This window comes from Antechinus flavipes, chromosome 1, assembly GCF_016432865.1.
Source record: "Antechinus flavipes isolate AdamAnt ecotype Samford, QLD, Australia chromosome 1, AdamAnt_v2, whole genome shotgun sequence".
Taxonomy (NCBI): Eukaryota; Metazoa; Chordata; class Mammalia; order Dasyuromorphia; family Dasyuridae; genus Antechinus; species Antechinus flavipes.
This window is the reverse complement of record NC_067398.1, coordinates 675,547,484-675,575,336: the sequence shown is the minus strand read 5'-3', so window position 1 is coordinate 675,575,336 and position 27,853 is coordinate 675,547,484. Positions and strand designations below refer to the sequence as shown.

The window sequence follows — 27,853 nt, the reverse complement described above, 5'->3', positions numbered from 1 at the left end:
TAAGGGCAGAGAGGGTGGGAAACTTTTAAAAGGTATCCAGAATATAAACACGAGTCAGATAGAGAACAGTTTTATTCCCACAAGTAGAAAAGAGAACAAATGTATATAAAATGATTACAATCAATTGAGAAGTTACTATTCAAGTCTCCTTGGGACATTACTCTTTATATTTAGCCATGGAAAGGGCTCTTTCAGTGGTCTCCTTCTGTCTTTGTCTTTGGGATACTTTTCCCCTTGGTTCTTCCCTCTGCTACTGTTGTCAGTGTTGTCAGTACAACTGATTCAGTAACCGTTTGTCGCTGGCTACTAAAGTCATCAAAAAGAGAAGCCTTCAGGGCATCGATTGCCCCTTCAGTATATCCATGTAGAACCAGCTTAGCCAATTAAATAAAAATAGCTGATGTTCATATAGTGCCTACTGTGTGCCAGGCACTTTTCTAAGCACTTTTTACAAACATTATCTCACTAGATCTTCACACCAACCTTGGGAGGTAGGTGGTGTTATCCCCATTTTACAGATGAGAAAAATGAGCTAAGTCATTTAAATTGCTCAAGCCACACCCACTAAAATTGCATTTGAACTCAGGTCTTCCTAATTCCAAACCCAGTGTTCTAGACACGGTACAACCTAGTTGTGTTATTATTGCTAGATCGCTAGGAAGGAATCAATATATCTGTGCCTTCTCTGAATGGGGGGTTTGGGGAGGAAGGAAAAAGAAGACCCTCCATCATACATCTCCAAGGGGCATGGAAGAAATAACAATCAGCATCTTTTAAGGTCCTACTATGTGCCAGGCACAATGCTAAGTTTTAGAGGAATAGAGATTGACGTGAAACAAGGAGCTTATATTCTATAGGAGGAGAAGGCATGTGCAAAATATAGTAATATGGTACCAAATATGTGGGAAATAACCACAAAGGAGGTGGGAATTCCCAGCTTCACCCTTGTCATGATGAAAGTCCAAGTCTTACAGATAGCTCTATCAATATTTTCTCTTCCAACCCACTTTTAATTCACAGGCAGTAATCAAGTCCCAAGAGGGACTTGCCCCATGTTCCACATCAGGTGGCGGAGATAGGACTCCCAGAGCTCTTTGTGTCTTTCCCTTATATGACAGATTCCCTACACTGAGCCAAGATACATTCTTTCCCTCGGGGAAAATGGAAAGCTAGTTCTTTGAAGAACCAGGAGACTCCACCCTCCCATCTCTGAAACCAGAAGGGGCTCTGCCCCCTGAGATCTGGCAGTCCCACCAGAAATTCCAGCTTTATGTTCTCAGACCACCTACCATCCATCTCTGGCATTCTAGGTCTTAAGATTTTCCAGTTCTGATGCTATATGCTAAATGTTCTGGAGTCCTTTACAGCTCTGCTAGTCTGTTCTACCCTCTCCAGGCCTTCTATGGCCCTGTGGCCTGGTCTGTCTCTGAGATTCTTACGTCTTCATTCTCCGGGCCCTTGAAACTTGACAGGTTCCATGCTCCTTAATTCAGTTTTTGTCTTAGTTCAGTTTTTGCTTTCCTATACCCAGTATCTGTCATAAAGTAGGCCCTTAACACATATTTGTTCAATGATGAATTGGTTTTCAGCTCTAAAAGTATATGTTTTGTGTCCTGTGTTCTCAGGGCTCTCTCATTTCTGACCTGCTGCCCTAAGATCCCTCCCAGCTCTGACCTCCTGGGTTCCAAGGGCCCTCCCAGCTCTGATCTCCTGTGTTTTAAGGTCTTTTCCAGCTCTGACCTCCTGGGTTCTAAGGGCCCTCCCCGCTCTGGCACTGTAAGGTATTCTATCTCCCTCTGGGTCTCCATAATTGCTGAACTGGGCAGAGTTTTTGGCCAGAACTTTCCTCAAGCTTGATGGGGAGAAGTCTTTCTTGCTTCCACTGATCCAGTCAAAATTTCTGTTGCAAAGTCTATGAGGAGGGCAGAAGAGATCTGTGTGTATATTTGGGGGATCTTCACCCCTGAGAAAGGGGGGCTAGGAGTCCCCTATGTTCTCCAAACCTGTCCATGTAGCAGCAACCTTGCTGTAATTAGTCTCCTCCTTCAGTCTGGGGGACTGTGCAACCTGATCCCAGGCTCGCTAGGGCCATCTGCTTCCCCTTCTTCTCAGTGGGGAGGCAGGAATGCCCCATCAGCTCCTGTCCAGCTCTGTTTCTCCAGGGCCAGATCGGGGAAGCAGGATATGCAAGGGGTGAACCGGGGTCGGGCTTTCCTGGCTAACCCACCAAACATTCTAGGGCCCCCTTTCTCCCTTCCTAAGGCCTTCCTGAGGTAGGGGATGGGAGTGGCTACCATGACTGGTAATTCTACAAAAACAATGGCTTCTTCTCAATGGGTGGGGGAGAGGCTGGAGGGAAGGAGGGAATTTGGCACTCAAAATTAATATTAAAATAAATGAAATGCTAAAATACCAGTAATAATGGCTCCCATTTCTACAGTGCGATAACATTTACAGAGTCTTCCCCACAAAAACTTTATGAGGTCAGCAGTTCACTTTACAAATGAAGAAACGGTCTCAGAAAGGAAGAAATTACAGCCAGACAAGACTCCAATCCAGGCCTTTGAACCATTGCTACGAATCCCTCCAACATACTTGCTCTGTGTTGTAATATATCACAGTTATCTTGTTTGTGTCTTTCCCCCCAGCAAGGCTGTTAGATTCATGAAAGCAGAAATCTCTCTCTCTCTCTCTCTCTCTCTCTCTCTTCTCTCTCTCTCTCTCTCTCTCTCTCTCTCTGTTTTCTCTCTCTCTCTCTGTCTCTCTCTCTCTCTCTCTCTCTCTCTCTTCTCTCTCTCTCTCTCTCTCTCTCTCTCTCTCTCTCTCTCTCTCTCTGTCTCTCTCTCTCTGTCTCTCTCTCTCTCTGTCTCTCTCTCTCTCTCTCTTTCTCTCTCTCTCTCTGTCTCTCTCTCTCTCTCTCTCTCTCTCTCTCTCTCTCTCTCTCTCTCTCTCTCTCTCCCCTGATCTGCACTAAGTAGGCACTTAATAAGTATTTATTAAATTTAATTGAAACCATGTCTTCTAACTTCTGATTATAATAGTAGCATTTACATATTGCTTTAAGCTTTGCAAAGTGCTTTACAAACACTACTTCATTTGACCCTCATAGCAACCCTGGGAGATAGGTGCTATTATTATCCTCATTTTACAGATGAGAGGTCCAAGGCACAAAATGATTTGCCTGGGGTCACACACGGGAAATGTATAAGGCCAAATTTGAACTCAGATCTTCCTAATTCCCAATCCAGCTCTCTATCCATTGTACCATCCAGCTGCCAAAATTCTGACTCTAAATCTTGCTCTTTGTATTACATCCTTCTGCTTACTAATAATCACAATCATAATCATTATTATGCCTTTTCTTTTTTTTCAAATTCTTCATTTTATTATAATTTAAAATTTTTTATAATTTTTTTATTTTTCAAGATATATGCAAAGATAGTTTTATTGCATATTTTTCTCCCTCCCTTCCCCCAACTCCTCTTTCCTAGACAGCAAGTAATCCAATATAGCATAAACATGTGAAGTTCTTCCAAACATATTTCCACTTTTATCATGCTGCATAGGAAGAAACAGATTAAAAAGGAAAAAAAAGAGAGGAAAAAACCAAGCAAACAACAACAAAGGTACAAATACTATATTTTGATCCTCATTCAGTCCCCATAGTCCTCTCTCTGAGGGCTGATGGCTCTCTCCACCACAAGTCTATTGGAATTGTTCTGAATCAACTCATTGTTGAAAAGAGTAAAGTTTATCACATAAACTTGTTTTTTTAATAAAGCTTTTTATATTCAAAACACATGCACAGATAATTTGACAATATTGAACCTTACATAAACTTGGGTTTCAGATTTTCCCCTCCTTCCTCCACTCCCTCCCTTAGATGGCAAGCAATTCAATATATGTTAAACATGTTAAAATATATGTTAAATCCAATATATCATAAATTTTCAATGGTACTTTGATTCCCAAATACACATATAGCTTTCAACATTCATTTTTAAAAAGATTTTTGTGTTCCAGATTTTTCCCTTCCTCCTTTCTCTCTCTCCCTCCTCCCCATAATCCCTCTGTAATCTGATACAAGTCAAATATGTGTAATTCTTTTAAACATATTTCCATATTTGTTGTGTTGTTCAAGAAAAATCAGAAAGGCAAAAAAATGAGAAAGAAAATAAACGAGCAAACAAACAAAAAATACATTCAGTCTCCATATTTCTCTCCCTGGATGTGAACGGTACTTTCCATCCCAAATCTACTGGAATTGCTTTGAATCACCACATTGTTGAAAAGAGCCAAGTCCATCCCACTTGATTGATCATGACCTAATCTTATTACTGTGTCCAGTGTTCTCTTGCTTCTGCTCACTTCACTCAGCATCAGTTCATGTAAGTTTCCAATGCCTTATATTTCTTAATTGTTTCTTTTTCACAGTTTCCCCCTGTATCATGGCACGATGATTAGCTATGGAATACCACAATTTCCAAAGAAACACAAAGCGGGATGTGGAGATTCCTGGGGAGTAGGAGAAGATAAAAATCCCCGAAGTGTGCTCTCAATGAGTTCTAATATGCACTGAGGATGAGTACCTCCTATCAGGTAAATTCATGGATCCTCCTAGAGCACATTTCCCCAAGCAACCAACAATAGAGGGAAAAGTCCCATACCTACAAAAAGGTTTCATTCTTGCACCTTTTGTAATGGAAAGAACAAAAACTAAAGGGGGTACATTTCAACGGGAGGATGGTCCAACAAACAGAGATACGGGAAAGGAATGGGATATTGGCCTGCTATAAGAAATGATGGTGAGGAGTTTAGAGAAACTTTAGAGTATTTGTGTGAACTGATGCAAAGGATATTAAGCAAAAACAGCCAAGTTAGATAATAATCACAATCATGCAAAGAAAGAAGCACTGGAAGATAACAGAACTTGGAGAGCAATTGGGACCCTCTGGGTCTCTGAAGGTTTGAATTAAAATGGAGTTTGAATCCTACCTGTTTAGCAGTGAGGTGGGGCAGTTGATAAAATGTTGTATTTAGAGTCAGGGAGTTCTGAATTCAAATCCAGCCTCAGACACTTAATAGCATTGTGATTCTGGGTAAACCACTTAATCTCTGTCTGTCTCAGTTTCCTAATCTGTAAAATGAGGAAACCATCTACTTCCAAGAATTATTATGATGATCAAATGTTTGTAACAGTAACTGATATATAGTAAGCACTAAGTGTAGCTATTGCCATTAATACTATATTAATATACTAATAATATGAATACTGATTAATTAACCAATATTAATATTTATAGTTATTCACTGCATACCTATTTCTCACTTCTGGTGATTATAAGGGCACAAATCATAGTGCCAGCAGAAATAAGGTCTTAGGTATGAAGATGTTGTCCTTTAAAATACTGCTGGTGTTTTACACAGGATTGCTGCTAAGAGTTTCAGAAGAAAATGTCAAGATTTAGATAATAACTGGTTTAAAACAAGATGCCTAAGAAAAGATTAGGGATTTTTAAACCATTGTTTAAAATATAATAATACGGTGATCAATTCTGATAGACGGGGCACTTCTCAAAAATGAACCGATTCAGACCAGTTCCAATGACCTCGTGATAGAGAGAGCCATCTGCACCCAGAGAGAGGATTGTGGGAACTGAATGTGGACCACAACATGGCATTTTCACTTTTTCTGTTGTTCTTTGCTTGCTTTTTTTCCTTAGTTTTTTTTTCTTCTTTTTCCGATTTTTCTTGTGCAGCAAGATAACTATAAATATGTATACATATATTGGATTTAACATATACTTTAACATATTTAACATGTATTGGATTACCTGCCATCTAGAGGAGGGGGTGGGGGGAAGGAAGGGAAAATTTGGAACACAAGGTTTTGCAAGGCTCAATGTTGAAAAATTATCATATATATGTTTTGAAAATAAAAAACTAATTTAAAAAAGGCAAAAAAATTTTTAAAAAAAGGTTGAAACATGGGTATGAGAATGAGAAGGGAGCAGTACAAGTTAAGAACACAACTAATGCCTTCTATGTGTCAGGTACTGTGTTGGGATGATAAGTAAAACATTTTATTAAGTATTTGCTAAACTCCAGGCATTATGTTAAAAGCTGGAGATACAAATAGGAGTAAAAAAGAAAGATTGTCCCTACACCAAAGGAGATTACATTCTAATAATTACAACACAGAAAGGGAAGTGAGAAGACCAAGGAGTCAGAGGTAGAAACCTGAAGGAGGAGGAGGAGGAGGAGGAGGGGGAGGATGCCGGGCTAGAGGTGTTTCCCTTTTGAGAAGGTCACTGGGGCAGAGGTGGAAAAATAGTTGGGGAAGTTAGGAGATGAGTTTTGATTAGAAGTGTTAAAGAACTGGAGATACAAAGAAAAATGTGAACCAGTTCCTACCCTCAAGGAACGAGCCCTCACTAGGGAGACTCATACATAAGTCAAGATGCCCTTATGACCCAGGTCATGTCCAGCTGTCCTGACTTTTGTCTGCCAATGGACTTCTATGACTCTGGAAGAAAGAGTGAGGCTGACAACTTTGTTCAGTTCTGTTTCTCTTAAATCCAATTCACGAGCAAGTCACCCTGTGGTAGCACTGGTCTTCTTTGAAAATGAAGGACAAACAACCATATCCACCATCAACACACCTCTGTTGTAGTCTACAATTTACAAAGCACTTCCTAAACTATTTCCTTTCCTTCCTTTAGACCTGGAACCTTTATCCACCATGCTGGCCCCCTTTTCTTTCTTTTTATTTTTTAGGTTTTTCTTATTTATATTATTATTGAAGTTTTTTTTTTATTTTCAAAACATATGCATGGATAATTTTTCAACATTGACCCTTGCAAAACCTTCTGTTCCAAATTTTCCCCTCCTTTCCCCTACCCCTTCTCCTAGATAGCAAGTAATCCAATATATGTTAAACATGTTAAAGTATATGTTGAATCCAATATATGTATACATATTTATACAATGATCTTGCTGCACAAGAAAAATCAGATCAAGAAGGAAAAACAAATGAGAAATAAAACAAAATGTAAGCAAACACCAAAAAAAGTGAAAATGCTCTGTTGTGATCCACACTCAGTTCCCATAGTCCTCTCTGGGTGTAGATGGTTCTCTTCATCACAAGATCATTGGAACTGGCTGGCCCCCTTTTCTTGTTGATGAGTTCCTTTGCAGGTTTCCATTTTGGGCCCTGGCCCAGCTTGGTCATGTTGTGCTTCTGACTCTCTATACTTCATGACCACATTCCCTGTAAGTACTCCTTGTACTCTCTACCCACCCGATAGGATTCTTTTTACATGCTGTATTCCTCCCTTAGAATTTAAGTTTCTTGAGGACATAGGCTGTCCTTCTTTTTTATTTATATCCCTAGCACTAGCATTATTATGTTTAATAAATGCTTGGGGCTTGCTTACCTGCCTTCCTGCCTTCCATAGGTAGAAGACACAACAGGGACTAATATTGTTCTCAAGAGAATCCCAAGTCCCACAGGTCTAGAACCCAGTTCTTCCTGTATATCTTCAGTCCATTGTGTTTTCTGTGGTTGCAATGAACTAGGTCAAACTCTTCCTAGTGGAAAATCCAAGGGCTGAAGAATGCTCGTCTAGTTTATGACAGGCAGTTAGATGGACAGCTTCTAGAGTTCATAAATCACTGTGTAATTCTTGGACCAAAACTGCAAATGGATCCAGGCCAGGACCTGAACAATAGGAGAGTGGAGTGGATGGCTCTTGAAAAATTGAAAGATATCTTAATGGCCTCCAGTTTCTCCCTAAAATGTAAGCCCATCAGTATCAATGTTATGCTGGTAATGTTGTATAACTGAGACATAGGTCACAGGCTTCAAAGACTTAGAAAGTATCAAGAGAGTATCCAGGCAAGGGAAGGTATAAATAGGCTACAGCACATTACAAAGAGGAATGATAAGGGAAGAGTGGTGTGAAGGATGGTATCAAAGACATGTATGATTGATAAAGAAATAGGCTGCTCGTGTGTCAGAGCAAAAGAGAACCATTGGATAGCCTGTGGACTTCATTAAAATCTGCTTTATTATAAGAGAAACTGAGAGAGGATCTCAGCACATGAAGTGGACCAGACTGAAGGATGGAAAGAGGTATCATAGGACAGATAAGTTTGAATGGATCGGATGCTGCATTGTTGGAGAAATAATCTCTTGGATGGGATCACAGAGACACTGGAGCATTTAAGCAGGGGCTAATGGAGCTGAGGAAAGCCAGGAAGGCCAGATCTTGAGTTCTGGGTATGGAAAGAGGGAGCCTAGCTGGATTCATGGGGAATATAAGATTAGTTGTGTGGGATGGGCTGATGGGAGTGCTATGGACTGGGCTTGGAGACATTCTTGAGAATCAGGTTACTCAGGAAAGGTCAGCTTTTCCCAGAATGCCACCCTCTAGGCTTTTTCCTCCTCCATCAGGGCCCTCCTTGAAGACCAGACTTCCTACTATTTCCCCCTAGATAACCACTCCCAATGGCCAGAAGATGCCCCCTGAGATCCCCTGAGGATGAAAGAGAGGGAGAAATCCATACTGCCTTGTCCTCAGGGAGCTTACAATCCAGGTATGGAGATTAGACAAAATAAGTGATAAAACTGGGTTTGTCATAAAATCACACAATTTCAGGCAACTAGGTGGTTAGAACACAGATCCTGGAGTCAGGAGGACCTGAGTTCAAATCTAGCTTCAGACATTTGACACTTACTAACTGTGTGACCCTAAACATGTCATGACATCAATTGCCTTATCTCCCTCCCCCCCAAATCCCAGATTTCAAAAGGCACCTAAAGGGTCCTGATTACATCCCAAAGGAATCTGCATTACAGCATACCTGACAAGTAGGCAGCCAGCTTCTTTGTGAAGGGAAAACCTTCTCTTTGGGACTTCTCCTTCCTAGAAAGTTGGGTTTTGAGTGTGTGTGTGAGTGGGTGGATTTCCAGTTAAAATTGTCTTTTCTCCCTCCATCCCTTTATACTGTGTCTGCCCTCAGAGTTTAACACTATGCCCACAGGATGGCCCTTTAAGTACTTAAAAATGCTTTTGATTACAGCCCTCTAAATACTTTAAATGGTTTTAATGTCAGCACTTAATCTTTCCTTCTCCAGGCTAAATAAACATTCCTAGTTCCTCTATCTGAGCCACCTGGGACATGCATTCAAGGCCTTTCCACATTCCGGTGGCCTTCCTCCAGACACTCCAGTTTATCAAGGTTCTTAAAATGTGGCTCCTATCACTAGCCTCAGAACTACAGACGGGATCTGGAGAAGGCAGAGGATGCTTTCAGGGGCCTCTCAATGTAACTCCAAGATCAAATTTGGTTTTGTTTTTTTTTTTTTTGGCTGTAAAATCCTGGTCTTGTTGATTTATATGGAACTGATGGATAGCTAAAAACACCTACTCAAGCTTCTAAAACTGGTTTCAGTGTGACCTTGGACAAATCACTTAACTTAGGAAATAGCATGGAATAGGGAAAATAGCATAAAACAGCCAGGGATTAGTGCTTCACACACACACACACACAGATCCCAGCCATATCTAAAGACAATAACAGTGTCTCTATGATGCTTTACAGTTTTGACATGTTCCCTCCCAAATCTGCCATTCTCTGGTCTACAGATTTCCCCCAACTCTCGTAACACATGAGATATTTGTAAGGCACATTGCTCTACAGAGTGCAATATAAGTGCTAGCTATTATCATGATCCTATCTTCTAATGACCCCCCAGGTTCTTCCTCCTATCCCCCAACTCTGACATTCTATGATTCTTTGATCTGGATCTCAGTTTTAGCATCTGAAAAATGGGTAACTACTCCAGGACCTCACTGAAAGGGCTCAAATAACAGAAAAGGTAAAAAATTGTCTCGTAGATGGTAAAGCACCACGTGTACAATTGTTATTATCATGAGATAGAGATGTGATCAGTGGGGAGGCGTATGTGTGTGTGTGGGCATGTGTTTGAGTGAAAAGGAAAGAGGCAGAGGGGGAAAGAAGGAGAAACAGAGAGAGACAGAAAGAGAGAGACAGGGAGAGAAACAGAGACAGAGAAGCAGTGGTTTATGACCTGGCTGCTTTATGACCCCCGCAAAGACTCAATTTCTTCAGTTTCTGAAAAAAGATCCTTAGAAATGAGAGCTTGGAGGTGTAGGAAGGTGAAGGGGTGGAGTGAGTTGGAATCAGGCTTATTTGTGAGGGACTGGATCTTCTATCAGGGAAGGAGGATATTGGGGGAGGGAAACAGCCCAGTTCTTAGAGATACTGCCTCCCTCGGGTGGGGGTTCTGGCCAGTCCTTGGGCAGGGGCTTGCTGGGAGATTCTGCTTCTCCAGGGTCCTTCCCTCACCTATTTGCCTGTCCAGGCAAATGATCCTGAAGCTTGTGTGTAGGAGGATAGAAGAGGAGAGTTCATAGAGTACTCTAAGATATCAGAGAAGGGAAGTACAGCTGCTATGAGGTCCCACCTCCATTCTCCCTTCTGCTTTTCTTCCCTTTTCCCTCCCTTTGCTTTTCTTTCTCTTTCACATGTCCTCCCTCCTCCTTCCTTCTTTCCCTTTCCTATCTCCTCCTCTTTCTCCCCCCTCCTCTTCCCCCTTCCTCCTCCTCCTCCTCCCCCTCCTCTTCCCTTTCCCCCTCTTTCCCCTTCCTCTTCTCCCACCAGATTCAGGGGAGAGAAGGGGCCCACTGTTAGTCCTTGGTTTAACCCCTTCTATTCCGAGGACTGACCCAGCAGAAGAGTTTTCAGGAAACTAATGGGATAGGGCCAAAGCCAGTGAATGAAACCCAGGATGTTTTCCCCTAGAGCTCTCCTCCAATATGGGGCATGAGGAAAAGATAAATCTGGGCAAACCCAGCCCAGGTAGCCAGGGCCCATTTCCTCTCCCCTGCCCAAAGAGAAGACATTCTTCAGACTCCTGCTTAAGGGGCATCTCACTCAAATAGGAGTGGGAAGAAGAGAGAAGATGGCTGTAATAGAAATGATCATATGTGAAATCTTCCATTTCTAAAAAGTTATTTGCAAAATGTTTCTTTTTCAAGAGTCCTATGAGATAATTTATAAGACAATCCTCAGTCTTTTTTTACAGATGCAGATTTTGAGGCTCTCAGGAGAAGAGATGAGGAAGCACCTCCCTCCTTTTGAGACCTATGTGTGTGGAGTGTTGCCTACTCCATGTCTCTTAGTCCTGCCCTATTGCTTTTCTTTGTTACAAGAGAGCTTCATTTAGTGGGAAAGCACATGCAAAAATGGTTGTGCTGCAAAAACAAAAGGCATCCATGAAATGAACTAAAAAAGAAAAAGAAACTGAGGCTGAATGTGATTTACTTGCCCCCTCCCCTAGATCACAGAGCTTATAAGTAGCAGAATTAGAATTAGAAGCGGGGCTCTTGATGGGAGATGCCAGTGGTTTTTCATAAGGAAGAAGATGGGGGAAGGGGGTGATAGGGTGAGAACTGGAAGGTGTCCAAAGTCCACAAAGGGACCTGGTTCAGCCCCCATCTTTCCTCCTCATTATTTAAAGATTGTTCTTTGTCCCTGTCGTCCTAGGCCAGTCCCTGACCTGGAATTCAAGAAGCTTGGATTGATGGATCTATGTCTCCTTGCAGGGGACTTTAGGGCTCTTCCCTTTCCCTCCATGGGCCTCCTGCTCCTCAGCTATAGAATAGGGGGGAGCTTGGTCTCTGGCTCTTGGAGCTAAACTGAGACAACTCAAATGTTGTATGAGTTTACATAAATCAAATGAGTCTTCTCCCTTCTGCCCCCTTTCTCTTTTCTCCCCCCCCCAAGGGATTGGGGTCTAAGAGAGGTGGAGGAAGAGGAAGATTTCGAGCAGGGCCATGAACAGGAATTCTAGTGGGGGATACCAACTGGGGGCAGTGAGGAGAAAGAGCCAGAGGCTCCTGCCGGGGAAAATGTGTCGCCATCACCCCCTCGTCTCAAGTGCCCCCCCCCCCCAATCTGGTAACAAAATGTGAGCAGTGGAGCCAGCCCTCCCTCGGATATGTGTGCCCTGGACCAACGCCCAGCTTGTCCTGTGTTAGTTCCTGCTTGGGGTAGGAAAATGAGAGGTAATTATGAAAGGGCATAGGGAGGAAGGGAGGCCAATTAAGATGTGTACAGGAGCGCCGAGGAGGAGGGCGGAGAGGGCTGACAGGTAGCAGGCCGGCATCTGCCCGGCCCTGCCCCGCGGGACCAGCTGGGTGGATGGCTGCCTTTCGGAAGACGGCCAGGGCCCGATGACAGGCTTGCGGGGCATCTCTGTTCCCCGGGGTTGGGCACTTTCTCCCGGGGCCAGAGATGGGGGTGTAGATGGGGAGCATCTCGGATGAAATGGGAGTCAGGGCTTTTGGAGGCGATATAAAGCAGACGTGGGAGGGCCCCCAGGGCCACTCTGCGCGCTCTTGGGTCTTTTCCTTGGGAGAGGTGAGGGAGTTCGCCGGAGTCCCTCGCGTCCCGGGCAGCCGGGCGGAGTGGTGGGCCAGGAGACCCTCACGCTCAGCCCGCTTCTCTCGGGGCCTCCCTTCCCCCTCCACCCGCCCACCGCGGGCGGGGGAGCAGTTCCAGGTACTCCGGGCCCCGCAGGAGTTAAGCCGGGCTGGCCGCGGGCGGCTGAGGGGGCGGACCCGCGTCAGCCTCTGACGTCAAGTCCGTGCTTGAGCCTGTGAGCAGCTCGGTGGCGGTGGCGGCGGTGGCAGCGGGCGGGGGGAGGGAGAAGAGCCCGGGGTTCAGATCGTGACTGCCGCCCGTCCCCGGAGGGCCCTCGGGGGATGGAGGGGGTGGGAGCGTGGGCCCCGGCGGCCAGACTGACTGGACGCGTGACCTCACGACTTGAGAACACGGAGCGGCAGAGCTGGCTAGCCCTTAGGACCCCCTCCCCACCCTCCCCCGCCGCCGCCCCCCTGTCGGAGCTCATAACACCGACCCACGTAGTTGAACGTCACAGCTAGACGGGCCGTGGCGCCTAAAACGTCAGCGCTGGGAGAGGAGCTGAATCCCAAATGTCAGAACGCCGCGTCATGAATGATGGGGGCTAGCTTCTGGGCTGGAGGCCTGGATTCGAGCTCCAGCGGGTCGCTCAGCTTCTCCGGGCCTCAGTTTCCCCACCTGTAAATGAGAGGTTGCTCTAGGGGGCCTCTCAGCACACTCAAGTTTGTTACGTCCAGGGAGAAGGGACCTCAGAGACGATCGAAACCAACGTCCTCATTTTACAGAGGAAGAAACTGAGGCAGCCAAGCCCCAAGTCTGTAGACATCTATGTGCCAGGCCCCGGGGCGGGATATAAATATATATAATATAAATTACATAAAATGTATATAAAAAAGTGGAACCCGCTCCCTCCCCTCAAGGAATTCACAGGCTGTTGGGCAAAGCGAAGGGAAGGGATGGCCCAGAGTGAGGGGCCAGGATTCTAAGCCAAGACCCAGATTTGATCCTTTTTTTTTTTTTGCTTTGCACTAAGCAGGCTTAGGTCCCTGCTCTCCCCTCCACTCTCCAGGGCTTCTTCCGGCCCTTCCTGGAAATCCCCCAGGGAGGGGCGTTGGGGAGGGGGTCCCAGCCTGAATTTCTGGGACCCAACAGCTCGGAAAATATCCCTCCCCTCCCCAGGACTCCGCACTCCCCGCCCCTTCTCTGCCTAGGAGTAATCAGACCGAGGGGGCCCCAATAGGGGGGAAAGGGGGGAGGCCCGGGCTGTCAAGAACGGGTCTCTTCAGGCCCAAGACTGGGTGTTTGGCCCCGCGAGGGCAAATGAGAGCGTGGACTTCTGCCCAGCCCGAGCCCCGCCCCGCCCTGCCTCCTTTCACCTCCTCCCTCCCTTCTGCGCTGGGTGCCCTAATCTGGGGCCGCGGTCAGGGACCAGTTTGGGCCGGGCCCTGGGGCTGCCCTCCTGTGGGGAGGGGGTGCTGAGGGAGAGGAGGGGTGTCTGCGGGCGGCGCCTCTGGCTGCTGGGAGACTTAGTTCAGATCCTTATCTGGGGCCCCGCGAGGAGGAAGAGGGGAGGGACCAAGAGGCCCTATCTTCTTCCCCCCACCCCCATCCCAGGCAGAGACTGCAACCGGGCCATTAATCAGGGGGAGCTGGGGCTAAGTGATAACAGGCCTGGGTCTGGAGCTCCGCTGAAGGGGGGTGGCGGGGGCCCTGGGGGAGGGGGAGGGCGTGCCTGCAGTACGTGTGTCCGTCTTTGGCGGTCCGTACACTGTGCGTCTCTACCCCTGGCCAGCCCCGGGCAAAGTCGGACTCCAGCACCACTCCCCTTCCTCGGGGAATCTTTTCCCCTTCTTGCGAGGCCAGCCTTTTCCTCACGGCTGCTTTGTGGGGAGGCAATACCCTCATCTCACAGAAAGGGAAACTGAGGCCCAAAGGGGGAGAAAGGGATTTGGGCCAGCGTATTCCTCTGCGGAAAAACGAGTATTCCTTTTTCTAGTCCTTGCCTAGTCTTGACCTGGCTTGGCTGATCGCGGGCTTGGCTGCCCTTCTATTTAGCCTCAGTGTCCCCACTTGTAAAAATGAAGAAGGGGAACCAGTCTCTAAAATCTTGACATTTTTTCCTAAGGGCCCTCCCCAGCTGAACTTTTCTGGTTCAAAGTTCCTTTCAGTTCTGACCTTGGATGTGCCAAAAGCCCTCCCAGCGTTAACATTCCGTGTTCCAAGGTCCCTTCTAGCTCTGACACTCTGTGATTTATGTTCTAAGGTCCTGCAACAGCCCTGGCGTTTTGTGTTCTAAGAGTCCTCCCAGTTCTGATAATCTCTGGTCCAAAGTCCTTCCCAGCTCTTACATTCTACGGTTTAATATTTGTCCCGGCTCTGACCTGTGTCCTAAGGGCCTGCCAGGTTCTGACTACTATAATCTCGAGTCTTTCCTTAAGATTCTCTGTGTTCATGAGCGTAAAGAACTAACTCTACGGTAACCTTTCTGCCTTTGGAGGAGGTGTGGGGGAAGGGAGAGACAGAGCAGCTCAGGGGGCACCCCCTTTCCATGTTTGTATTCCCTGTTTTGACCTTCCCTGACTCAAACACCTAGGGACTCTTGATGGGCAAATGGGCTGGTCCCGGTCAGCCGGGGGCTCCAGGGCTGCTCGTTGCTCCCCGTAGCCTTGACCTTAGAAAGAAAGCTGAGAAGGGCCTCAAAAGAAGCAGGCTTAAATCAGCGGGTTCCTGGCAGGCAGTTCTGTGTCTTTAATTAAATGCAGGGGCCTGGGAGGGGGAGGGAAAGGAAGGCGGATCTGGGCTGGGAGCCTGAGGAGCCTCAGTTGGCCCTGAGGCTCTTGGAGGGAGGTGCAGCCCAGAGGCTTAACTGCTTAGGGAGGGGGAGAACAGGGAGCGCCACAGTCCGAGGCCTGCTTGCCAGGGTCCTGGGGAGGCGGGGGCCATACTGCTCAGCAGGGGCACTTTTCTGGGACTAAAGTTCCTAGGAGTCATTGGAACAGCTCCCTTGCAAAGGGAAATCATCCCTTAGGACCAGGTCCCTTTCAAGTATGGGCCACATTTTCTCAGGTCATCTTGTCACCATCTCCTACCTCTGAGGACCTTTAAAAGACCGAGTGGCTGCTGGTTCTGTGGGAGCCAGCAGTCTGGGAAGAACCTGGCCCCCGAGAGAGACCTGTTGGGGGAGAGGGATGGGGAGAGAAAAGAGAAGGGGGTTGGAGAAGAAAAGAGGAATCAGCAGAGGAAAGGGGATTCTCTTCCTTGTGAAGAGAAAAGCAGCTACATTGTGTAGGCCTTTCTCTGGGTCTGCTTCCATCTCTCCAAAAGAGTACCAGGGGCAGCTGGATGGCCCTATGGATAGAGCCCCAGCCCTGGAGTCAGGAGCTCCTGAGTTCTAATCTGTCTCAGATACTTACATTTAGCTTTTGCTGGGTCACCCTGGGCCAGTCACTTAACCCAATTGCCTCTTAAAAAATAATAATAATTTTAATTTTATTTTTAAAAGAGCACCAGATTTGGAGTCCCAGGAATCAGATGCCCAGCTCTAACACGTATGGAAGGTGTGGCCGGGTCACAATTCTCTGAAGCGCTTTTCTTGTCGGGAAAATGGGAATCCTTGCATTTCCTTTTTCCTGGCTCTTTGAGTCAGTCAGGCAAGTATTTGCCAAGCGCTTCCTAGGTGCCTGGCTGTGCTTTGTAAAGCTGAAAGTGCTCCAGGCTTGTGCATAATTAATAAGTGGATGAGCCAGGGCGGGATGCTTGCCCAGCTGGTCCCCCAAGCCCAGCTCAGAACAAAGTTGGACCGGGTCGAGTTCATTTCCTCCTCCCCCAACCGGCACAGACCTCAGGCCTTCCCTTCTGAACCCCAATCTCAGCCCCTGAGCCGAGGCCGCCTCTCCCACAGGGTTTGGCTCAGGCCTAGGCAGCCCCTTGGCCGAGCGAGGTCCCCTGAGGACCACCCCACCTACAAATCCCTTCCCCCACAGCCCATGGTGTGAGAGGATAGTCCCACGGGGTGGGGCCCCAATCACGCAGGATGTGGTAGGGCCGGAAAGTTGCAACAGGAGGCATGGGGTTTTCTACTTTCTGGGAAAGGAGGCTGGACTCCCTCAACCACTCTTCCTTCCTCCCTCCCCCTGTCCCACAAGGGAGCGGGCCAGGCCTGCAGATGTGTGTGGTAGATGAGCGGGAGAGTGGGGAGCAGCTCCTTAGGTCTTCCCCTTCATCGGGCAGACTCCCTCCCTCCTGTTGTCCTTTCAGTCACACCCCTGCCCCCCACCTAGTTCCTCCCAAACTAGGTTTCCTGTTTTGAAATGTGGAGACCGTGTTGTTGGGGGAGAAACAGCTCCAACCTGGCCATCTGTCTATCAGTCAGTCCGTCGATTGCTCACCCCGCCCCCCCAGGATAGGTGGAACTCGGGGCTTCCTGCCCTCTGCCTAGAGGAGCACGCCCTGGGTCACCGCCTGCTAGGGGAACCGACACCTTCAGGTCCCACCCAGTCCAGAAAGCCCGGCGTCCCAGACCAGGCGGCCCTGGAGCCTCGACTTGGGCAGTTCTCAGTCTTGGTTATTCTGAGCAGACCCAAATTCTCTCCAGGCCTAAGGAGGAAAGGGACCGTTCGCCTTCCCTACCAAAGGGGAGGAATGGCAATGATTTGCTTTGGAAACCCTTGGTGGAAGCCATTTCCCCTCATTTTCTTCCCCCTAAAACCCTGAGTTGAAACTGAGGGAACAGGAGAGAGATGGAATGGGATATTAGAAGGAACACGGACTTGGAATCTGGCAGGCCGGGTTCAAAGGTTGACCCTGAAACCAAGTAAATCACTTTTCTCTGGGTTTCATTTTTCTTACATAGAAAAGAAACAACAAGAGCTAGCATTTATATAATACACAATTATATGTATTACATAAGGCTTGCCATTTATTTTACACATATGTAAAGGTCTCCCTTCACCATACTTGAAGCAGGTTCCTATTCGGATAGTGAGGTGTGCAATGATGGTTTAATGTGTTAACAAAGTATTAACACTGCTGTTCCTTTACAAAGTATAAAGTTTTTCTCCAATTGAGCCGGAATTGGCAACATTATTGGCTGGACTGAAAATCCCATACCTCTGAGACCTTTAAAAGACCCAGTGGCTGCTAGTTCTGGGAACCAGCAGGCTGGGAAGGGCCTGGCCCCTGAGAGAGAACTGTTGTAGCTGGGGGGAGAGGGACAGGAAGAGAACAAGGGGGAGATGGGAAAGAAAAGAGGGATCAGCAGAGGAAAGGGGATTTTCTTCTTTGTGAAGAGAAAACATCCTCATCTTTGGCTGTATCCACTGAACTGAAGACTTCCCTTCCATGTATCTCTTTATATACATATTGTCTCCTGAATAGAAGGAAAGCCCTCTGAAGACAGAAAATATTTTTCTTTTTCTTTTTGTCTTTGTATCCTTAGTGTCTTGAAAAGGGCATGGTGAACAGGAAGGGCTGAAAAAATGCTTTCTGCTGGGTTCTCCTCGTTCAACCTTGGGAGGCTATAGGGACCCCGTGACGTACCTTTATGTACTTTAGGAATACATCAGCCTCATTTTACAGAAGAGCAAACTGAGGTCTACAGGGGTTTAGAGGCATTAAGTTATGGTAAAAAGAGTGCTCTATTGGGAGTCAAAGAAGCTCTGATTTTCCGTAGAGAGTAGATGGTCTTTAAATCCTTCAGGGATGTGACAGAGCCAGTTCCCACTGGCTGCTGAGAGCTGACTCTTAGGTTTTTCACTATGAGCATTTACAACTCAAAAATGGACAAATGAAAAAATCATTACTCAATTTATTATTTTGTTGATTATCTAGACTTAAGATAATAGAAAATATTTTAATAATTCAGATTAAATTTTAAAGTGTGTCATACTTTTTTTCTTGGAAAGCTTGTATTATAAACATTTAACAGCACTCTTGGTCCCTTCTAAGCTCTAAGATCCTATGAACTTGTCTTTAAGTCACACAGCTAAGTGTCAGAGGTATCATTTGAACCCAAGATTTCAGAGGGCAGGGCCAGTGAGTGCCCTCTCTCTTAAATCACAAGTTTTTCTATAAGGACTTCTGTTTCCATAGTCGGTCAACAAGCATTTATTAAGCACTTACTGTGTGCCTGGCACCATGCTAAAAGTTGAGAATACAAAGAAATAATAGTTATATCCCTCAAGAAACTCATATTTCAATGGGGAGATAACATGCAAATAACTAGATATATATACAGGATATATAGAGAATAAGCAGAAGGCAGTCAATCTCAGAGGAAAGGCACTACGGGGAGATGGGAGATGGGGAGCAGGATTTGAATGGAGTCTTGAAAGAAGCTGAGGCTGAAGTGATGAGAGAGAGCATTCCAACCATGCATAGAGGCAGCCTGTGTAAAGACATGGAGGTGGGAAATGAGGGAACAGCAAGGAAGCTAGGATAACTGGATCATGGAGAATTTAGAAGAAAGCAAAGTTTAAGAAGACTGGAAAGGTAGAAAGATACAGGTTGTGAAAGGCTTTTAAATACCAAATACTACACAGCAAAGTGTCCAAAATGCTGCGCTTGGGTGGCAGATAGCCCACAGCACTCCATAGTAACTAAACTATTAAAATTGATAAATCTTTAACAACTAAATAAAAATTCAACAGAACATAGATAATATTAATATTTAGGGGCAGCTGAGAAGCACAGTGGACAGAGCATTGGGCTGAGAATCAGAAAGACTCATTATCCTGAGTTCAAATCCAGACCCGGACACTTACTTAGTCTGTGATTCTGGACAAGTCACTTAATTCTGTCTGCTTCAATTTCTTTATCTGTATAATAAGCTGGAGAAGGAAAAATAAACTATTCCAGTATCTTTGCCAAGAAAACTCCAAATGGAGTTATGAAGAATTGGATATTACGGCATCATAGATATATGGTTTTCTAAGTTAATGTGGAGCCAGTAGGGATTCTTAGGTCGAGTTTAATGGCCCCTATTTCTGTTTGTTTGACATCATGGCTGTAGAGGAGTCAGTCTTGATTCAGGAGGTTATGAGGAGCTACCAGAGTTTATAAGGTGAGTGGTGACATGATCAGCTCTGCATTTTAGGGGGATCCCTAGGGAGGAGGAGGAGGAGGAAGTAAGAGGAGGAGAGGAGGAGAAACAATGGGAGAGAGATTTGAGTCACAGAGATCAGTTCAAGACTTTTGAAGGCTTATTTAGGAGGGTGGTAAGCTTCTAGGGTGATGGTGATGGAGTGAGAGAAGGAGCATATACCACAGCCCGTTAAGGTTTTCAAAACACTTTCCTCACAACAAATAGTATGAGGCAGATATGAGGTTCTCAATGATTGAGACTTCCAGATAAATTCAGGGTCTATCAATTAGTGTTTCCACAAGTATTTGAACCCACTTCTATTATGCTCCATATATGATGGTTAACATTGTGCTGAGAGCTTCTGTGACTGCCTCCTCCTAGACACATGACCCCACAGGTCTGGCAGGGAGACATCGAGGGGAGTCCCCCGGACAAGAGGCCAGGAGGATGGGCCCTTGCCTTGAACGGAGAGGCTTGAGCCTTGCTCTCCCTCCTGCTGGGTCCCCAGCCACCCCCACACCCCTGAGAGTGACCACCAGGCTATTTTTACCATCCTATTGCTATTTTCAGAGTCTGAGTAAGTCTGTCCCTTGTGACCCAACAACCCTCATAGGCTTGTCACCCCTGGCTGGGCAGATGGCTAGTGCTGAGCTCCTAATTAAAGGTGGAGGTTGGGAAGGATCCTTGAATATTCCTCTTAACATCTATCTCAATGCTCTACCCTGAGGGGGACCCAGCTCTGTCTTCCCCTCCTCAAAAATTTCAGTAGTTCTCTATTGTTTCTAGGGGGTAAAAATATAAATTCTTCTGTTTGGCTTATAAAACCCTCCTGAGTCATACCTGTTTTTGCAGACTGATTTTGTGCATTCCCCTTTGTGCACTCAGCATTCCAGCCAAACGACCTATTTGTTGTCTCCATCTCCCTCCCCTTTACACAGTGTCTGGGACATGATAAGGGATTAATAAAATGCTTGTTGATTGACTGATTACTTTGTACATAATATTCTAAGTCCTACCTCTGAAATAGCATTTGTTCCCCTTGGCTGGAAGTTTTTTCCTCCTTTCTAACCTCATCTCAACTCAACCTTTTTTTTTTTTTTTTTTTTTTTTTTAAAAAGCTTTTTATTTTTTAAATATATGCAAGGATAATTTTTAAGTCACTCCTACAAAACCTTGTGTTTCAAATTTTTCCTCCTCCCTTCCCCACCCTGCTCCCCTAGACAGCAAGTAATTTAATGGCTCTCTCCATTACAAGTCTATTGGAACTGGCCTGAATCACCTCATTGAAAAAAATCAAGTCCATCACAATGGATCATCACATAACCTTGCTGCTGCTGTGTATAGTGTTCCTTAGTTCTGCTCCCTTCACTTAGCATCAGTTCACTTAAGAATCTCCAGGCCGCTCTGAAATCATCCTTGAGATCGTTTCTTACAGAACAATAATATTCCATAACATTCATTTACCATAATTTATTCAGCCATTCCCCAACTGATGGGCATCCATCAGTTTCCAGTTCCTTGACACTACAAAAAGAACCGCTACAAATATTTTTGCATATGTGAGGTTTTTTTTTTTTTGCTTTTAAAAACCATTTCCCCACAATTACATGTTAAAATAATTTTTATCGTTTAAAAATGTGAATTCCAAATTCTATCTTTCCTTCTCTCCTCTGCCTCCTCCCCAAGACAATAAGCATTCTGATATAGGTTATATGTGTATAATCACAAAAAAATATTCAAATACTTTTCAAAAGACCCTTCTTGGCTTCTCATGATTGTTGGTAGTGCCCTCCTTCCCCCCCAATTATTTTGTGTTTATTTCTCTGTTTATATGTTCCTTTCCCTTCCATGGAATTTAAGCTTAAGGGCAGGCAGAGACTATTTAGAATCAGGTAAGAGCCATAAGGGACAGAACTTGACCTGGAGTCAGGAAGATTTGAGTTCAAATGCAGTCTCTGACACACTCAGAAACTATAACCCAAAGCAAGTCACTTGACCTCTGCCTCAGTTTCTCCATCTGCAAAGTGGTGGAAATAATAGGAATTGTTTTGAGACCAAGTGAGATGATACTTTATAAAGAATTTTGCAAACTATCATTAATATTATTCTTTTCATTTTTTCCCTCTTTGTGTCCTAGGTACTTGACACATAGGGGTGTTGAATTTATTTTAACTTATTTATCCTGCCATTGCTAACAGTGAAGTCCTGACTTGAAGGAAGAGGGGAGGGTGGGATCTAAATTCAAATTCTGAATATTATTCCTCCGCCCTCTTTGGTTCTTGATGACATGAATAAGGTGGCTAGATGAACTAGGTTCACACCTGAGCCTATGATCCACCATCCCCAGGTCCTGGAGTCTGGCTGGTCTCTCCCAGACATTCTTCCTGAAAGGAAGTTACTTTTGAGAGAAGAGGAGAAAGTCTTAGGGAATCAGGAGCTGCTAATGGAAGACCCTATTTTCTCAATTCCATGAGTTTAGGGGCAAGAATTCTCCCCATGCACACCATCTGAGTCCAAATCTCAGCTACAGTCTAATAGAAATTGCAAGGGGTAGATAGAATGTAAGCTCCTTGAGGGTAAGGGCTGTTATATTTTTGTATTTTGCCTAGTATAGATCCCTAGGCACATAGTAGGTATTGCTTGATTTTCGAATCCTGAGGTCTGGACTATATAGAACTGGCTCTGTGGCCTTGGATAAGTACCTTCTCCTTGTACTTAATTTCCCCATATGGAAAATGATTGAGTTGGACTCCATGAAGCCCCTTTCAGCTTTGACCTTCTCTGTTCTAAGGGCAGTCCCAGTTCAATCAATCAATAAACATTAAGCATTTCCTGTGTACCGGACATTCTGCCAAGTGCTAGGGATAAATGACAGTATTTGTCCTGGAGGAGCTTATGCTCTAAGAGGGAATTCAACAAATACGTACACACAGAGCAAGGATATTTACAGGATATATAGAAAATAGTGAACAGAGGAGTTTGGGGAGGGCTTGTAGAAAATGGGACTTTAGTTGGGGCTTAAAGGAAGCCGGGAAGGTCAGTAGTCAGAGTGGAGGAGGTATGGGGGCCAGCCAGGGAAAATGCCCGGACCCTAGATCTTGTTCATGGAGTGGGCCAGTGTCCTGTGTTCTAAGGGAACTCCAGGTTCTTCCTGTCAATGAGTGAGGGAAGAGCTCTGTCTCTGAAGCCGCCGGAAGCTGCTGCTTCTGTTCTTAACTAGCTAGGGGACCTTAACCCCTCAGAGGGAGCTCAGTCTCCTGTTGCCTGTTTCCCGACACAGCTCCCTCCAACCCCTTCTGTTTCTCTTCTCCCCAAAGGCCATCTCTAACCTAGCATTTAAAACCACGAGACAATCATGGGGGTGGGGAGGTGGGGGCTCAGGAGAGGGCAGAGGAAGGTATAAATAGCATCCTCCCTTTCCCTCCCCCCACACCCCTCCCCACGCTGTCCCTGTCCCCGGCAAACAGTCCTTGCCTACGTGGAGCCTGCATCAGCTCCGTGCAGGGCAGCTGGCTGCCATGGTAACACTGACATCATCAGGGTAGTGGCAGGTACCAAGGCTGGACAGCATCCCCAGGAGAGGGGAGCTGAGGTCAGGGGGAGCGGAGCAGCAACCTCACTAGTCCTCAGCTGGGTACCCTAGTGGGACCCCCTTCCAATGGGACCCCAGGCTCCCTGGGCAGACAAGTGCTTTGAGAAGAAAGTCTTTATCCAGCCAGACCCCTGATTTCTCAGGGAGGTTGAATGAAGGCTAATAGAATACTGGATTTTTAATTTGGAAGGCCTGAATTCAAGTCCTGCCAGATACTTCCAAGTTCGGTGCCTCTGGGCAAGTCACATAATGTCTGCCTGCCTCAGTTTCTTTCTTGATAAAAATTGGAATAATGATACCACCAGTATTGTTGTGAGAAACAAATAGATTAACATATGTAAAGTACTTTGCAAATACTATATAAATGCTAGACATTATTTATAATAATTATTTGACCCTCACAATTGTGATTCAAGATGCGTGCTATTATTTTCCCCACTCGACAGAGGAATAAGCTTAAATACATAGGGTTTCATCAGATTCACAAGCTTAATAAGTGTCTCACCTCCACCCTATAGAAAACCTAAGATCAGGACCTCCACACTGGCTCTTCCAGAATCTAAAATCTCCCCTCCCTCTTTCCCTCTTCACCAATCCCAGGGGAAGTTAATCCATTCATTTTTGGAGCTCTTCCCTAGAGTTTACCCAGATGATTTTTTGACTGAGTGTGTGCAAACTAGCCAGGGGTGTGCCTGAGTCAGCTCCAGCTGGCTCAGGAAATTGTTTAAAATTTCAATGTGAGCATTTCCACCTCAGAAATCAGCTACAAATCAGGGCTTGATTTATTGTTTTGTTGATTGTCCAAACTTAAGAAAATGATGGCGAAAACCTTAATGAATACAGATTAAACTTTACAATTTATCTTTTTTTTTTTTTTTTTTTGAGATTGCATTGTTAACATATTAATTGCCCCACTTTTGAAATTAGCCTATTCGGGTCTAGTTGCCTCTAGACACAAATCTATGATTCATCATCTCATCTGTCCTTTTTCCCAAGCCATCTCATCATCTTCGTACCATAGGTAGTGTACCTCACCTCCACCACTTTCTACCTCCATAGTACCAAAAAACCCTCCCTTGATACCATTCTCCTATAGTTGGAAGGAAAGCTTTCTGCAGTCAGGAAATCTCTCTCTGTCTCTGTCTCTCTTTCCCCCCTCTCTCCTTTTCTTTTCTTTTTTCTGGTGAGATATTTGGGGTGAAGTGACTTTCCCAGGATCACAGCTCTAGCAAGTATTACATTTGAACTCGGGTCCTCCTGCCTCCAGAACTGGTGCTCTTTTCACTTTTCCACCTCCCTGCTACCTCATTCTCTCTCTTCCTATCCCCTCTTCTTCTCCTTTTCTTTTTCTTAAAAGTACTTGTATCTCTACTTCTTAACACGATGCATAGTACTTCATAACCATTTGATTAATGCCTGTTCATTTATTCCAACATTTGCATTCTAATTTACTCCATTTTTTCCCACCAGGCACTATATCCCTATTGTCAAGGAGCCTCTCTATGAATGAGGGTAAATAATTTGTACATAGAAAACACAGTACAAAATATATAGAAAATCATTTTGGAGGAAAGGGGAATCAGGACAGGCTTCCTGCAAGAGGTGGCTCTTGAATTGACCTCTGAAGGAAGCTGTGCTAATTTTGGAAGCTGAGGCTCTTGCAGCTGGGCCTTCAGTTGGAAAAAATACTCAAGCTGAACCATGAACAACATCAGGGATTCTAATTCAGGGAAGTATACAGAGGAGACGGTCCAAGTATAAGAGAGAGCTTGAGGAACAGCTCAGTGGTCAGAGAAATTACCTCATGTAGGAGGGATAACAAGCAGGCCTTTTTGCAGTTTGAGCCTGAGCAGCTTGGCCAGAACCACGTGGACAATAATGTTCACCGCCCAATGGGCAAGTTTGAGTTTTACTCTAGAGATCCAAAGGAGCTCAAGGAGAGGACGGGTTTAGTCAGCCCTGGGGGTTGGAAATACCAGTTGGTCAATTTTCCTGGGGAGGGGTAAAAGCTGGAGGCCAGGAGCCAATTAGGAGGCTATTGCAAAAGCCCAGGTGAGAAGAGCTGAGGGATTAGAGTGGGCAATGGAAGAGAAGAGATGCTGCTAGAGAGATGCTGACTCTATTCAGACTGCCATTGATTGGTTGTTGGATTTTCCTATTTGGGACTTTATGCTTTGAAAAAAAAATCACATTCAAGGCAATTCCAATAGACTTGGGAAGGAAAATGCCTATCCACATCCAGAGGAAGAACTATGGAGACTGAATGTGGATCAAATCATAGGATTTTCACCTTTTTGTTTGTTTTCTTTCTCATGTTTTTTTTCCCTTTTGATCTGATTTTTCTTGCACAACATGACAATGTGGAAATAAAGGATTGCACATATTTAACCTATGTCAGATGGCTTGCAGTCTTGGGGAGGGGAGAAGTAAGCAAGAAGAAAAATTTGGAATAAAAAGCCTTACAAAAATGAATGTTGAAAACTATTTTACATGTATTTGAAAATATAAAATACATTGAAATTTTTAAACAAGTAAATAACATTTAAAAAGAAAAGAGAAAAAAAATGAAAAAATATCACAAGCTATGGCAGGACCCAGGATGACAGTGACAGCCCAGGAAAGGCATAGGTAGGCGATTTCGTGTTGCAGGGCTTTGGATCCTGAAGTTCATAAGAATTTTTCCAGGAAGACACCTTTGAAAATTGTCCCACACCAGGCCAGCCTCTAGATATATTAGTAATTTAGAGTTTTAGCATCAGAAGCAATCATTTAGGGCCATGTTTTTCAAATTGTGTAGCAAAGTACCTTGAAACACTCTTAAATTGATTTTTTAATGAATCTTATGTTGTTTGCTAATAATAATTTTAGAAAATTTTTACTGCAAAGTTTCTGTCAACATTTTGTTTAAACTGAAAGAAAATTTTGAGAATCAGTGATCTAGTCAAACCTTCTCATTTTATAGGTGGGTAAACTGAGACCTGGAGATTGCTAAGTTCACATTTTTTCAGGGGCAGAGCTGGGATTTGAATATGTCTTTTGACTCCAAATCTGTGTTCCCTGGAGATTTAAAATCATGCTACCAGAGCCTGGAGGGACTTTAAAGACTCTGTTACCCAACTCTCCTCAATTTACACATGAGAAAAGAGAGTCTCAGAAAGTTCTAGGCCAGTTAATGATAGAATGAAGGTCTCTTGATTTATAGTTCAGTATTCTTTGTAGCATCTCTCCCTTGACATTTGTCTCCGGCACTGGCAGTCTCCCAAGAGCTTTGTCCTTGCCCCAGCCAGTGGTAGACAGGAATTGAAGTGGACCTGGCACAGCTTGTCCCTAGCACTGATCTTGGATGGGGCAGGATGCTGGACTCCTGGTGTCCAGGTTGTTTGGGCTTTTGGGTGGTCCCCTGCTGCAAGACCCTCAGATGATGTGAGAGGATCACCCTCTTCAGGGACTGTCAGCCCACCTGACACTTGGACCTTGGGGCTAGCAGAGCCATCCCTACCTCTTAGAGAGCCTCAGCTCCTTTACCTCTTCGGGGGGAAGGGAGATCAGAAAGTTGGGGCCAGAAAGTGTCCTGGAAGGTGAGAGACGCTTAGACATCCCAAAGGGTGTGTGTGTGGCTCAGGAAAGGATTAAGGGCCATGAAGGGGGACAGGGATCAAGGGGAGTAAAGGGAGAGGAAAATAGTGAGGGAGTAGCTGAGGCTAGGAATTTTGTACCTTTGCTCTTGATGCCTTGGAGGTGGACACCAGGGGGCACAGAACTTCCCTCAGTCCCTGCGCCCGAAATCTCTGCAAGTCTACCTACCTCTGTAACACCTCTCCCAATCTTTCCCCTTCTCTCCACACCCACAGCCACCAGCCTAGTTCAAGGCTTGGGACAATAACCTCTCACCTGGACTATTGCAGCAGCCACCTCATTGGTTCCCTTGTCTCCAGGCTCTCTTTCCATCCCTCCTCCACATACTGCCAAATCTGGACTCAAAGAACAGCGAGGGTGTGCTCCCTTTCTCAAGGAGCTTCCATTGTTTCCATATTCACTCTGGGATAAATTAGACTCCTCAGCTTGATATTCCAGTTTAGTGTACATTCCACCCCTTCGGGTATATCAGCTGCCAATCAAACTAGCCTGCTAGTTTGGGGAGTCCACTAGACTCTGCACTGGCTGCTCCTCAGGCTGAGAAATGGGCTCCTTCTCACTTCAGATGCTCAGAAACTCTGCTTCCTTCAAAGTACAACTCACAGGAGGCCCTCCCTGGTCTCCCTCCTCATTAGCTGATCCTTTCGGTTTCTTCATCAATAAAATGTGGGATAGTAATAACAAGCAGATACCTCCCAGAGTCCTTGTGAGGATCAAATGAAATAATAATAAAGAACTTAGTGCAGAGGTAGCAGTTGGATAGAATATCAGCCTTGGAGTCAGGAGGACATGAATTCAAATCCAGCCTCAGACATTTAACACTTCCTAGCTGTGGGACTCTGGGAAAGTCATTTAACCCCAATTGCTTAGCCAAAAAAAAAAAAAAAAAATCTTAGTTTGGCACAGATTAGGTACCTGATAAATACTTATTTTTTTTTCCCCTTGCATCCTGCTTTATCAAATAATACTATCTGTGCTTTCCTCTAGGATCCAAGGTAATCTGTTTTCTGGAATTTAAACCTTTTCATAAACTAGTCTCATTGTTCTGTGTTTCAAAGCTTCTTGCACATTAGTTATTCTTCTCCACATTC

The 27,853-nt window shown here is 45.1% G+C and overlaps 1 long non-coding RNA gene across 1 annotated transcript; it reads left to right on the top strand.

Moving 5' to 3' along the window:
- Positions 1-2,964: 2,964 nt before the first annotated feature.
- LOC127545224 (uncharacterized) lies at positions 2,965-11,779 on the top strand. The gene is made up of 3 exons (XR_007949615.1): positions 2,965-4,599; positions 8,497-8,598; positions 9,140-11,779. It is a non-coding gene; the product is annotated as an uncharacterized LOC127545224 (long non-coding RNA).
- Positions 11,780-27,853: the final 16,074 nt, after the last annotated feature.